Below are 14,078 nucleotides of genomic sequence, written 5' to 3' on the forward strand. Positions count from 1 at the left end.
CATGTTAAAAAGGATTGCTTTATTTCCCAGAGAAACAGCTGCTATCTTCCATGAAAATACTCATTCTTTCATTTGCCAAGGATTTATGAGCATCTATGACGTACAAGGCCCTGAGGAGGAGGAAAAGACAGTTTTAGCTCCTCCTATTCAGATAAATTTTAACCCCTCTACCTCCAGGCTCCCATCAGCAATCCTGTCCCAATGTATTCATTCCTAGGCTGACAGACATATGGTTGGAAGGGACTTCAGAAACTTTCTTGTTCAACCCTGTCACTTTGCACATGAGGAAACTGAGGCCCACGGTAGTTAATGACTTGCCCCAGGTCACACAGGTAGGAAGCCACAGGGGAGAGTTTGGAGTGCCCGTCCTTAGATTCTAAAGCCAAGTAAGGACTCTTTCCAGGTAAGCAGAGAGGAGTCTTTGAATTACACTCAGATGATCTGGGTTCCAATCCTGGTTCTGAGAGTTACTAGCTGTGTGACTTGGGTAATTCATTAACCTCTCAATTTCCTCATCTGTAAAATGGTGGTAATAATAGTGTCATCCCTCTGTTAGTTATTTCTAATTTATCCTGCAAATACCTTGTTTGTATACAGTTGTTTGCATGTTGTCTCCCCCCAATAGACTGGAAGCTTCTAGAGAGCAGGTACCTTCTTTTACCTTTTTTTGTAAATCCTCAGTGCTTAGCACAGAGCTCGGTACACAGTAGATGCTTAATAAATGTTTACTGACTGGCCAACCAGCACAGGGCTTGGTACATAATAGGTGCTTAATAAATGTTTACTGACTGACTGACCACCTACATTAAAGGTTGGTGAGGAAAGTCTTTTGTGAACCTCAAACTGCTTGAGATAAAAATATTCATAGTCAGAAGATGGAGTCCAATTTCTTCCTGAAGCTGAGAGAGAAATGCATCCTAATAAGGTCACTCAGCTATAAAGCAGTTGAAATGGGCTTTGAACACAGGTTTTCTGGTAAATCCAGTGCTCATTCCCCTGCACCATGCTGACTCCACTTTCTTTGTATCATCAGTGCTTAACGTAGTGCCTGGCATACAGAAGACATTTAATAAATGCTTCTTGACTCACTTTCCCTACCTTGTTTATTCTTCTTTGTAACCCCCTAGCTGACACCTGTTCCTTTTTTAAGTGCATAGTCAATGCTTGATAAACACTGGATCAAGTCACTTCACTGATGGGATTTTTATGTGGTAAAAATTCTCTTCTGGTTAATAAAGGCTGAACTGCCCCAAAGAGTCAACATATTCTTTCTTCTCATTTACTTTTTCACTGGTCTAGACTTTTGTGCCGGCTGAGCTGAGGTTAAATAGGCCTCTCGTCATGTACGCTGTCTCTCTTCCATATGATTTCTTTGATGCGTAATAAAGGACACTCTGTTATTGAAGGTTTTCTCGCACTTGGTGCATTTATAAAGTTTCTCTCTAGTATGAGTTCTTACATGTTTGGCCAAGGATGAGCTCTGACTCAGGGCTTGGCCACATTCATTGCATTTATAACGTTTCTCTCCAGTATGAATTCTACTATGTTTTGTAAGGGATGAGCTTAGGCTGAAGGTCTTCCCACATTCCTTACATTTGTAAAGTCTCTCTCCAGTATGAATCTCTGATGTCAAATAAGGTGTGGGCTCTGGCTGAAGGCTTTGCCACATTCACTACATTCATAGGGCTTCTCCCCAGTGTGAATTGTCTGATGTAGAGTAAGCTGTTCGTTCCATGTGAAGGATTTTCCACATTCATTGCATTCATAAGGTTTCTCTCCAGTGTGAATCCTCTGATGCTTGATAAAGAATGAGCAGTCACTGAAAGCTTTACCACAGTCATTACATTCATAAAGTTATTCTCCAGTATGAATTCTCTGATGTAGAGTAAGGTTTGGTTTCTGTCTGAATGTTTTCCCACACTCATTACATTTACAGGGTTTCTCCCCAGTATGAATCCTCCTATGCTTTTTAAGGAGTGAGCTATGGTTGAAAGCCTTCCCACAGTCACAACATTCATAAGGTTTCTCCTCCATATGAATTCTCTGATGTTTTGTCAGGGATGACCTATCACTAAATGATTTCCCACATTTGTCACATTGATAGGGTTTCTCTCCTGTGTGAATTCGCTGATGTTTAGTAAGGAATGAACTGTTACCAAAGGCTTTCCCACACACATTACATTCATAGAGCTGCTCTCCGGTGTGCATACTCCAATGAAGAATGTGGTGTGAGCTCTGGCCAAAGGTCTTCCCACATTCATCATACTGATAAGGTTTCTCACCTGTATGAATTCTCTGATGTGTAGTAAGGGATGACTGGACACTGAAAGTTTTTCCACAGTCATTACATTCATAGGGCTTTTCCCCAGTGTGAATTCTCTGATGTGTAGTAAGGGATGACCGGACACTGAAGGCTTTCCCACATTCATGACATTCCTAAGATTTCTCCCCAGTGTGAGTCCTCTGATGTTTAGTAAGGGATGAACTATCACTGAAGGCTTTTCCGCATTCGTTACACTTATAGGGTTTCTTCCCAGTATGAATCCTTTGATGCTGGATGAAAGCAGAACAATATTTGAAGTCCTTCTCACAAGCAAGGCACTTCCACAGTTTCCTCTGCTGCTGAACTATGTCTGAGTTCTTCTCTCTTAAGCTCTCTCCATAGGCACCAGATGAGAGATGCCTCTCTCCTTTGGTAACTCTTGTCTGGTCAGAAATGACTGACTTCATATTGGTGCTTCCTCCCAATTAATGGGCTGATTCCCCAGGAAAAGCCTTCTTGTGGGTGACCACCACTTGCCTCAAATGTCTATCTTGGTTTCTCCATTGCACTTGGTACTGGTCTTTGCCTTCTTATGCTTCTCTTAATATAGCATCCTGTGGACCACCTCTTTTGAATCTTTCCACAGTTCTGCTCTTGTATGATTTTTCTTCAAGAATATCCTTTATGAGAGATGACATATTGGTCTTAGACCTTGTCTCCCAACCTAAAAGAAATGGGGAAAGCAAATTAATTCATTCATTCAACAAAAATTTTTTATACACCTACTGTTTTAGAGAATTATGGCAACTATATGGGGATAATAACATAAACCTAGGTAACCACAGTATACAATATTGCATGATAAATCATTTAAAGAGTATAGTAGCCAGGAGTATGCTGGAGCCAGCCAACACTGGTTATCAGTGACCAATTATAAAATTTTCATTTACACCTTGGAAATCAGCAAATGCTATAAATCAGCATTGATTTATTATTTTGCTGATTGTCTCTAGACTTAAGAAAGTGATGCAGAAAATATTAATAATGCCAGTGAGGTTGTACCCATCTACTTCTTTTCCCCTTGGAAAGATGATTGTTAAGCCAAGAAACCCCTGATGTCACTGCTCTGATAAATGAAGAAGTGTCTAGAGAGCTGATTGTTAAACATTTACCAGCTTACCCCTGACGTACTAAATGAAATAGTCCCAAGGAAGCTCAAAACCCAAGTTCTGCTGACACAGCTCCTTTTTCTGGACATCAGGTAATGTGAATATCACCTGCCTCCCTCTGCTCTTCTCCCCCCATCCCCTAGCATAAATCATCCCCAGTCCCCAACCTTGACTTATACTTCAGGTCAGAGTTCCTTGCTCCCTGCCTCCACTGCTTAGTCCTTAGACCCAGCGAAGAACACCATTAAAACCCACCCTGCTTCACCCATGTTGGGCATTTAACTCTAACCAGGACCCTAGTGGACTGCCTTGGATCCATATCCCTCTCCACCTTGGTCCCCTTGTGTTCGGCCTAGAGGCCGAAGGGCTACCCAAGCCCTCTTACCTTTCGTCCAGGTCTTCGGTGATCAGCCGGATAAACGTGTTGAGAGAAGAGACTTTCCAGAGTCGAACAAGGGTTAGGCTTTATTCAGGGTCTTAGTTACATATGCAGGGTGAATTCTTCCTCAGGAGAGAGGAATCCTCCTCCTCCCAAGGGGCAAGGATCATACAGCAAGAGGATGGGAGCGGAAGAGGGGAGGGACCCTCTTCCCTCCAAGGGCCCCTCAGCAAGAAGAGCGGGGAGGGACCCCCAAAGGGGACTCCGCATCCAGAAGAGGGCCTTCAGGCTTTCCTGTCCCTACTTAAGCTCTCCTGCCACATAGTTTGCACGTGAATACTGTGCGTGCTCTCAACCCCTAGCTAATCAACAACAGGTGTGCTCAGACCACGGACCAATCTCAAGGGTGGGATGCTCTCCCCAGCAAGTTTCCCACTGAGAAGAGGTGGAAATGCATGAGATAGCCCGTGTTTCACGCCTCAATTCCCAGCTGTTCCCTGGGGGGCTTTGTGAGAACTCTGAGGTTTAGAGGTCCTCACTTTTACCTGCCCGAGACTGTCCACGTGAAAACTGAGCTTACACCCCCAACACCCTTGGTTTTGTCTCTCCTCTCCATAAAGCTTGTTGGCTTTATATTCTCTTGATCTGCCTTTGCCCTTGTGATGGTGGTCTCCCTCTCAGATACACTAGTTCTCCTCTTAAGAGCATAAGTCCAAGTTCAAGGTCAGAATAACCACTTTAGGAGATGCACCCACATACCAAGTCTTTCATTTAGGGAATGGAGAAGGCAGGGGCTGGATTGGAATGAGAACCAGAGAGCCCAACGGCAGGGACTCCCACCTCTCTGATATGAGGGTGGTGACTGGGGGCCCAGAACCATACCTTGTGCCCCTGGGACTTTTTCCCCTGGTGACACAACTGACAGATAGCAGAGACTACTGGTATTCTAAACCTTCCTAAATCTACATTAAGATACTGTACTTAGTATATAGCACTTTAAGGGCTCTGAAAGTCACTAGTTTTTTGACCTGGGGTAAGTCACTTCACCTATTTGCCTCAATTTCCTCATCTGTAAAATAGGGATAATAGTAACTAACACCTACCTCCCAGGGTTGTTGTGAAGATTAAATGAGATAATATTTGCAAGGTGTTTAGCAAAGTGACTGGCACATAGTAATAAATGTTAGCTATGATTATTATTATGGCTTATAAAGCGTTTTCCTCAAAACCCTGGGATGTACATAGTGAAAGTATTATCATCTCCATTTTACAGATTAAGAAACTGAGGTGGTAGGAATTTACCCACAGCTAGCAACTCTAAGAGACAGGACTGGAGCTTAGTTTGGAAAACAAAGTTTTTTGTGGGATCTAGGTGGGGGTAAGTCATTTGTAGTTGCCTCTGATCAGAGAAGGCTTTTGGAGGAGGTGGTATGTGAGGTGGGTTTTAAAGGATGGATCAGAATTCAATAGGTGGAGAAATGGAGGGAGGGCATTTCAGGCAAATGGGAACAGAGGGAGTGAAGGCATGAAGGTGGTAGGTCTCATGGTGTGTTTGGGGGACAGAGAGCAGAACAACTTGGTTGGTGAACATGGAAAGTAATAACATGAGATAAAGCTGGCCAAATAGGGCAGCACTAGATTCTGGAAGGCCTTGACTACTACGGAAGACTGGGAACTTTCCTTGGGAAATCATAGGGAGCCACTGAAGATTTCTGAGCTGAGGAGTAACATGACCATCAGAGCTCAGAGAGTTTATCCTGGGAGCAGTCATCAAGCATTTATCCAGTGTTTACCATGGACTGGGCCCTGGTAATACACACCATGGCTCTTACAACCCCTATGATCTAGGGTATATCCCTTTTCTTCTCAATTTCCTTATCTACAAGAGGATGTAGGTAGATGAGATAATCTTTGCAGTCCTTTCTAGGCTGAGGTCTTCTCTGATCTTGAACTGGGCTTGGAGCTTTGGAAAACCAGGAATTGAGCCTGAGACTTTGTGATTCCCCTTCACGCACAAGAAGAAACCTACTGCTGCTGAATATACAGGGAAACTGAGGCAGAGGATGTCTGTTGGGAAGAAAGTCACATGGAATAATTAAAGAAGGAGGAGGGAGGGAGGGAGGGAAGGAGAGAGAGAGAGAGAGAGAGAGAGAGAGAGAGAGAGAGAGAGAGAGAGGGAGGAGGGGCAGGCAATCCCTACCCTGCCTAATCAACCTTCCCTTGAGGGAACTGCCAAATCAAGGCACAGAAACTAGAGATTAATTCATCTAATGACAAGGATGTTTTGGGTTCAAGCTCTGCCTCTGATACATAGTGGTTGTATGACTTTGGGTAAATAACTCTTTAGTGGCCCAGGCTACTTTCCAAGATCAGAACAGGGGCTGGCAGATTTTTAAATGCCAAACAGAGGACTTTATATTTGATCCGGGAGCCCACAGAGTTAACTGAGCAGGGGGAGTGATATGGTCAGGTTTATGCTTCAGAAAAATTTTGGCATCTGGGTAAAGGATGGCCTAGATTGAGGGGAAACTTTAGGCAGGGAGACTAATTGATCCAATAGAATAAAAAGTAAGTGCCTATGTGCCAGGCATTGTGCCAAGCACCGAGGGTGCAATTAATAAAAAGAAAGTCATTCCTGCCCATTGCTTACAGTAAGAGGCTATTGTAATAGTCCAGGCATGAGATGGTGAGGTGGGTGTGAGTGCAGAGAAGAGATGTGAAGATAGAAATGACAGGATGTGGGGGATGGGCTGGATGTGGTAGAGTGAAGCGAGGTGAAGATGACACGGCGGGGCCCAGGGCAGTGCAGCAGGGAAATTCAGAATACTGCAAGGCTTGGAGTAGAAAATAATGAGTAGAAAAAATGATCTTGGATGGGATCAGTTTATAAAAGGTTTCGAGAGCCAGAGAGGGAAGTTTAAACTTCAGGCAATAAGGATTCCTTGTAGATTCTTGAGCAGAAGAGTAAGACGATAAAAGGAATAGCTTATGTAGATTCACCTGGTGGTTGTGTGTTGGAAGGGTTAATAGAAGAAGAAGCTGGAATGAGGTGGGAAGGGATCTTTAGAATGGTAATGGTCTGACTAATCTGAAAATATGTTTAATAACAATGCACAAGTAGAGCCTATATCAGATTGCGCATTGTCTTGGGGAGGGGGAGAAAATCTGAAGCTCAAAATCTTATGGAAGTGAATGTTGAAAACTAAAAAATAAATAAATTAAAAAAAAGAATGGTAATGGTTTAGAGGATATGGAGATGAAATTGCCCATCCAGTGTAAATGTCTCATAGAAAAGACTGACAGAATTCAGTAATTAACCAGATAAAATGAAGCAAAGAGAGAAAAGATTCAAAGAACTACTTAATGATTTTTCTAGCCTCAGACTGGAAGGAAGGTGGTACCAGTGATTGAGAAAGAGATTTGGGAGGAAACTGGCTTGGGTGGAAAGAAGAAAAGGGTTTCTATGAGGCAAGAGTGGTGGCACTGGAGTCAAGAGATCAGGGTTCTAACCTCAGCCTCACAAACTTTCTGGCTATATGACAATAGTAGATCCCTTCACTTGTCTGAACCTCAGTCTCCTTCTCTGTAAAATGGGCATGATAATTTTCTTTTTTTGCCCTACATTTCAAAGAGTGGTTGAGGAAAGTTCTTTGTAAGCCATGAAGTCATAAAAAAAAGAGAGCTACTCTCTTCTGTGCAAGGTCCTGGAAAAAATTAGTTTGAGGGAAGGGGGTTATCGAAAAGCAAAAATACTTGTCTGGAGAAGTGAGAGACTGGAGCTGGCTGGGGTGCAGGGGGCACTTAGTGAGAGCAAACCTGATCATTTTCTTATATTTAGGACACACAATGGGCTTAATACTTGATGGCTGTGATGCAGAACCATATTTCCTTTAAATAGTTGGGTGGCTGAGTGAGACCAAAGCCAGCTGTGGATCTTTGAAACAGTCAGTTCAGCTCCCTCAGTCTCCAGTTTTATCTTCAGAATACTGATGAAGAAGACGATTTCTGAGGTTCCTTCCCAATTCCAAAATTTCCTATTTCTATGGTTGACTCACCAGTCTTTTGGAGTGGTATAATTAGGAATAGCTGTGGCAAACCACAAGCCCTGATCTAAGGGCAGAGGAGAAGCAGAGGGAGGAGTGTGACCCATCATGACTAGTTCTAGAAGACATATGAGAATTAGAAAAGGGATTTTTTTTACCCTCCCAAAACAGTGCAGAGTTCAGCAGAGTTTGGCCATGGTGAGAAACAAGAAAGGGTGAGCCCAGGTAAATCTGGCATTACTAATGAAGACTGGGACGGAAAGTGGATGAAAAAAGGCTCCTTAGTCTTAGGCAGAAGAAAATATAAAATGACTCTGTGACTAATGTCAGGGAAGAGAGAGTCATCACTGGAAAGAAGGGAATTAGGTTGGTTACAGGCAGAGGAAAACAACATAAAGTCATGTGGGTTCTTGAAAGACAAGGGAGGAGATATTTTCAAGATGAAGGTAAGGTCAACACAGTTATATACATGGCAGAAGAGCTGAGGAAAGTGAAGACTATGGCAAAGGCACTAGGGAGGGCAGAGATGTCAGTATTATGTCTCCTAGTTAGCTAAGTGTCCTTGGGCAAGTCCCATATGGTTTATGTCCTAAGAGCCCTCCCAGCTTTGACACTCTGTGTTCTAGGGGCCCTCCAAACTCTGATACTCTGTATTCTAGGTGCCTTCCCAGCTCTGATATTTTAAGGGCCCTCCTTGCTTGGTGCTAAGATTTTTCTTAGCACCTACATTCTCTGTTCTATGGTGATATCAGAGAATGGGATTTCTATTTGTGGATCATGGCTTATAGTCTGGTGTTGACAGATTCCTAGACACCAAAAAGAAGATGTGCACAAGGCTACCAACTACAGCTACAAAGAGAAGGAATAAGCAGCTGAGACATCACAAATTCAGAGGAGATAAATTTGAGAAAGGAGTCAGTAGTAAAACCCATGACCTCAAGTATCTCTAGACAAATGTCCAAAGTTTAGGCAACAAATGAGATGAAGTAGAGGTCCTGATGTGATAGGTCAAGCTTGGCCTCAGAGGATTAAATGAAACTTGGCAGAATGAAAAGCACAACTGGATGATGGCTTGGCATGGATATACTGTGTCTAAGATAATAGGTTAGGTAGGAGGGGAGGGCTGGGGTATCTCTATATTAAGACAAAATAATTATGTAAAGAAATCTAGGAACCAGAGGAGGGAAGCATGATGGCTAAGTGAAAATCAAAGGAGGAAAAGTGATCTTGTTATTGGAGTAAACTACAAACCACCTGGACAGAAGGAGGAAACCAACAAGGAGTTTGGGAAAGAGATGACAAGCCTGGTACAGAGCACAGTATAGTAATGATGGGACCTCAGTCATCCTGACCTCTGCTAGAGCTCTCTCTCATTGCCAAAAACAAGGAGTATCTCACAACTTTTGGACTTGCCTTAATTATCATTTCATTCTTCAAAAGGTGGATGAACAACAAAGGAAATTCTACCCAGGATCTGATTCTCATTAATGAGAAGGAATTGATTGCTGGGATGGAAATGATGGGAACCTCAGAGGTAAGTGACCAATGCATCCTAAAGTTTGTGGTAGAGGTGAGGAAATCATGCACCTTAGATTTTGGGAAAGCAGATTTCAAAAGAGTTCAGAGAAAAGATACATACATAGGATCTCATGAAGTAAAATGTTCTATAGCAGTGGTGTCAAATTAAAATAGAAACAGGGGTCACAAACCCATCCTGAAGGTTGCATATTGACTTAGAAAACCACGTTTACATATTTCATTTTTAAATTAATACATTAAAATCAGATAGGAACTATATTTTAATTTGGTTCTGGTCACACCTGGGAGGACTGTGGTATGCATGTAGTCGGTGGGTCATGTGTTTGATGCCTCAGCTGTAGGGGAGGCCATGCTAGGAAGGATGAAAGATTCTCAAGAATAAAATTCTGAAGACATGAAAGGAAACAATTCTAATAATGAGGAAAAATGAGATTTGTCCTCAGAGAGCATTGTGGATGTATAGGGAACTCACCAACTAAATAGGAGGTAAAAAGAAATATAAAAAAGATGGAAGCTGACATTCAAACTCTACTGCAGAGATCACAGCTCTGTTGTTTGAATACCAAATGTACACTTGCCAAAAAGATTATTTATGGAGAACTCGCCCAGAGCAAGCACTCATATGGTGGTTAGAAGAAGTGATACAAGGACACTCTCAAGGTCTCTCTTAAGAACTTTGGATTTGATTGTGTGACATGGGAGACACTGGCACAGGACTGCCCAGCATGGTGAGCCCACAACAGAGAAGGAGCTGTGTGCTCTATGAGCAAAGCAGAATTGAAGTAGCTCAAAAGCAACATGAGATGTGCAAATTTAGAGAATCCACCCCAAATGTTCACACGGACTATTTATGCCTGACCTGTGGTAGAACATTCCGAGCTTATATTGGTCTGATCAACCACAGTCAGACTCACTACAACTTGATGTTAACATAGTGATGTCATTTTGGTCTTCTTTCAGACTGAAACATGACAACCAACCAACCAACCAACCAATCAGCCACTCACTGCCCTCACTCACCTGGCCAGATGACTCTAGAGCAGTCTCTCTTTCTGGCCCAAGGCTCCTTCCTTTGCTCCAACTGGCAGATCACATCAGGTTTAGAAACTAGAAGGCCTGTTTGTGGGACAAGAAGTCAGGCTTGGGACACAAAGCCATCCCATAGCTTTGCCCCATAGCTATTCCATTCATCCAACAACATCATTTGGTAAGTATGTTTTAAACACCCACTGCATGCAGAGCACTATGCTTGGAGCTTGGGTGAAACACAACTGAAATAAGACAGCTCCTGCTCTTATGGGGCTTATAGTCTAGCCCAGCAGTGGGGAACCTGTGGCTTCCAGGTCACATGTGGCCCTCTAGGTCCTCAAGTGCCAAGCTTCAAGTGACTGAATCCAAACTTCACAAATTCTTTTATTAAGGGGACTTGTTTTAGGGGCTAGACTCTAGCCCCTTGCTCTTCAGGGAACAGAAGGTAATAGGGAAGCCCAGTGGAATGTGGGAAGACTTCTGAAGGAGCTCAACCAATGACTTCCCTCTCATCACCAATGGGGGCAACACCTTTGGCCCCTTGGGGGACTCATCAAATTGAGGAAAGAGAAGATGGGAAAACTACAGGCTACATAGTGAAAAATTCTCACTTCTACCCATACAAAGCACAGAATGGGAATAGGGAAGAAGACTGGGCATTTTCACTGCCCTCCACACTTGGAATTCTCTCCCTCCGCACCCTTTCCTTCTGGCTTCTCTGACTTCTTTCAAGGCTCAGCTAAATTCTCAATGTTAATGTCTTCCCTCCACTGATTATCTTCAGTTTATCCTTATATAGCTTGTTTGTACATAGTTGCCTGCATCTTGTTTCCACCACTGGATTATGAATTCCTTGAAAGCAAAGGCTATTTTCCCTCTCTCTTTGTCCCCTGTGTCTAGCAAATAATAGGTGCTTAATAAATGCTTGTTAACTTGATGGAAATGCCCTGGTTCTGGGCCCCAAGGGGATTGGGAAGGTTGGAGCCTTGGTCTCAAGCTCTTCTCCCACTTCTCTGTTCTCATTAGCAAGAGCAGAGAAGAAAGGCCACTAAAAGGAGTGACTTGGGTGGGCCAACAGTGAGTAGTGAGAAGTTCTTCCTACCCAAGGAGACCAGATTCTTGAGGTTCTCCAGCATTACTTCCCTGTACAGCTCCCTCTGAGCAGGGTTCAGCTGCACCCACTCCTAGGAGGTGAAGTCCACAGACACATTCTTGAATGTCAAGGATTCCTGAAACACAGACCATGTTTCTTCTCACCCAGGGGCCCCAGGGGTATGAGGGAGAAGGCTGAAGGTCATATCATGGTGGGAAGTTGGGAGGAAAGAGGACAAGCCATATGGGAAGTGGTTGTGCTTATCTTGTTAGGGGTGGTGTCAAGATGGGGTTCCTTCTCAGGCAGGAGGTCCCTTCTGACTGAGATTGATTCTGCAGTTCTCTGTAGAGCTGGGCTCTCTTCTCTTTTCAATGGGGGAGAAGTCCTCCCCTCCATCTCTCCCTCCCCCTTCCCCTGGAACATGAAACTCTTAGAGGTTAATAAACACATATATTTAAATAATCAAGGGATTCTGAGAAGAAAAATGAGTTGAATTAGCAAGGAAAAGCTTCTTAGGACAATCAGATAATCTTAGATTTTGGAAGACACCCCAGAGCAGTCAAACTCATGGCCCTCTCTCTAGGTACCAAGTATCCTTGAATGCTAGAACCAGACTACAATGTAAATGGGAAATATTTAACAAAATAAGTAACATTAGAATTCAACACAGATAATGTTAATTTTTGGTTTTCTAAGTCAACAGGCACTTGAAAAGATTAGCTTCTTTTTGAGTTTGACACCACTGCCCTATAGACTGCTTAGTCCAGTTTCTCCCCAATGCACTAATCAATCATCAATCAATCAATAAATGTTGACTGTGTTGCTGGGCATTATGCTTGGGGCTAGGGCTGTACATCCAAAATGACACAGTCCCTGCCCTCAAGGAGCTTACTTTCTACTAATCTCATCCTTGCCATCAAAAGGAGCTCCCTGGCTCACAGAATCTCAGTGAGGAAGGGTTCCCAGAGGCCCATCCATGCTGGGGTAAGAATCCCCACTGCAATATACTCAGCAAATGGACATTTAGCTCAGAGGCCTCTGGTGGGGGGACCACGCCAACGCCTGAAACTGGCCATTCCACTCAGGGCCAGTCACTCTCACAGTCAGGAAGTTTCCCCTGATATCCAGCTCAGGTCTGCCTCTTTTCCTCTTCTGCTCCCAATGCCGCTTTCTGGGTTTAAGCAGAACAGTCCAGTACCTTTTTTTACATGACTGACTGTTAAACAGTTGAACTATCATGTTCATGGTGTAGTGGAGAGACCACTGGGCCTGGAGAGTTCAGATCTGGTCTTAGACACTAGTTATATGACCCTGGCCAAGTACTTTAACCCATCTGCCTCAATTTCTTCAACTGTAAAGTGGGTATAGTAATAGCATCTACTTCCTAGGGTTGTTGTGAAGTTCAAATGAGATATTTATAAAGCACTTAGAATAGTGCCTGGAACACAGTAGGTGTTTAATAAATTCTTGTTTCCTTCCTTCTTTCCTTCCCTCCCTCCTTTTTTTCTTTCTTCCCTCCTTCCTTCCTTTCTTTCCTTCCCTTCCTCCTTTCCTTCCTTCCTTCCTTCCTTCCTTCCTTCCTTCCTTCCTTCCTTCCTTCCTTCCTTCCTTCCTTCCCTCTCTTCCTCTCTCCTTTTCTTCCTTCCCTCCCTCTTTTTCTTTCTTCTTTCCTTCCTTCCCTCCCTCCCTCCTTTTCTTCCTTCCTTCCTTCCCATGAGTCTTATTTCCTGAAGGCTAAAAAGTCCTAGTTCCTTTAATTTATCCTTATCTGGATTGTATCTGTATCTCCAGTTCCTAGTAAATGCTTAATAAATGCTTTTTGATGGATGATTTCAAGATTTTTTGACATATCAGTGTCCTTAGTTTCTCACAAAGCAGCTGATTCTATTTTTGGAAGGAGGCTCTTCCTTTTTAGAAATAACCTTAGCTTCCCTTCCCACTTTACCAAACATTTATTAAGTATTTACTGTGTGCAGAGCACAGAGTGGGGTGCAGGACAGTGTATATGATACAGCCTCTACCCTTAAGGGACTCACATCCATCATTCATTGTTCTGCTCTATGGGGCTAAGGAGAATAAGCCTAATCCCCTTTCCACATCCTAGCCCTACATGTACCTGCAAAGGTAGAGAGAATGTTGGGCTTGGAGGCAGGAATATGTGAGTTTGAATCAACCTTAACATTCAGGAAGACTTGAGTTCAAATCTGGTCTCAGTCACTTACTAGCTGTATGACCCTGGGCAAGTCACTTAACTCAGTTTCCTCATCTGTAAAATGAGCTGGAGAAGGAAATGGCAAAGCACTCGAGTATCTCTGCTAAGAAACCCCAAATGGGGTCATGGAGAGTCAGACACGACAGAACAACAATGTAAAACATTTTGCAAACCTTAAAGTGCTATATAAGGGCATGCTACTATTCCATATCTTCTCTCTATTAAATATCCCCAGTTCCATTAGCTGATGATCATATGGCATGCTTCTTTGACCTTTCCTCTTCATCCTCTTCTGGATAATCCTAAACTTCTCAACCTTCTTTCTGTAACTTGAGGTATGTTCTGACCAGA

The 14,078-nt window shown here is 43.2% G+C and overlaps 1 pseudogene; it reads right to left on the minus strand.

Annotated features, from left to right (window-relative positions):
* LOC140499852 (uncharacterized) lies at positions 1–11,482 on the minus strand (annotated as a pseudogene).
* Positions 11,483–14,078: the final 2,596 nt, after the last annotated feature.

The sequence above is a fragment of the Notamacropus eugenii genome, chromosome 4, assembly GCF_028372415.1.
Source record: "Notamacropus eugenii isolate mMacEug1 chromosome 4, mMacEug1.pri_v2, whole genome shotgun sequence".
NCBI lineage: Eukaryota > Metazoa > Chordata > Mammalia > Diprotodontia > Macropodidae > Notamacropus > Notamacropus eugenii.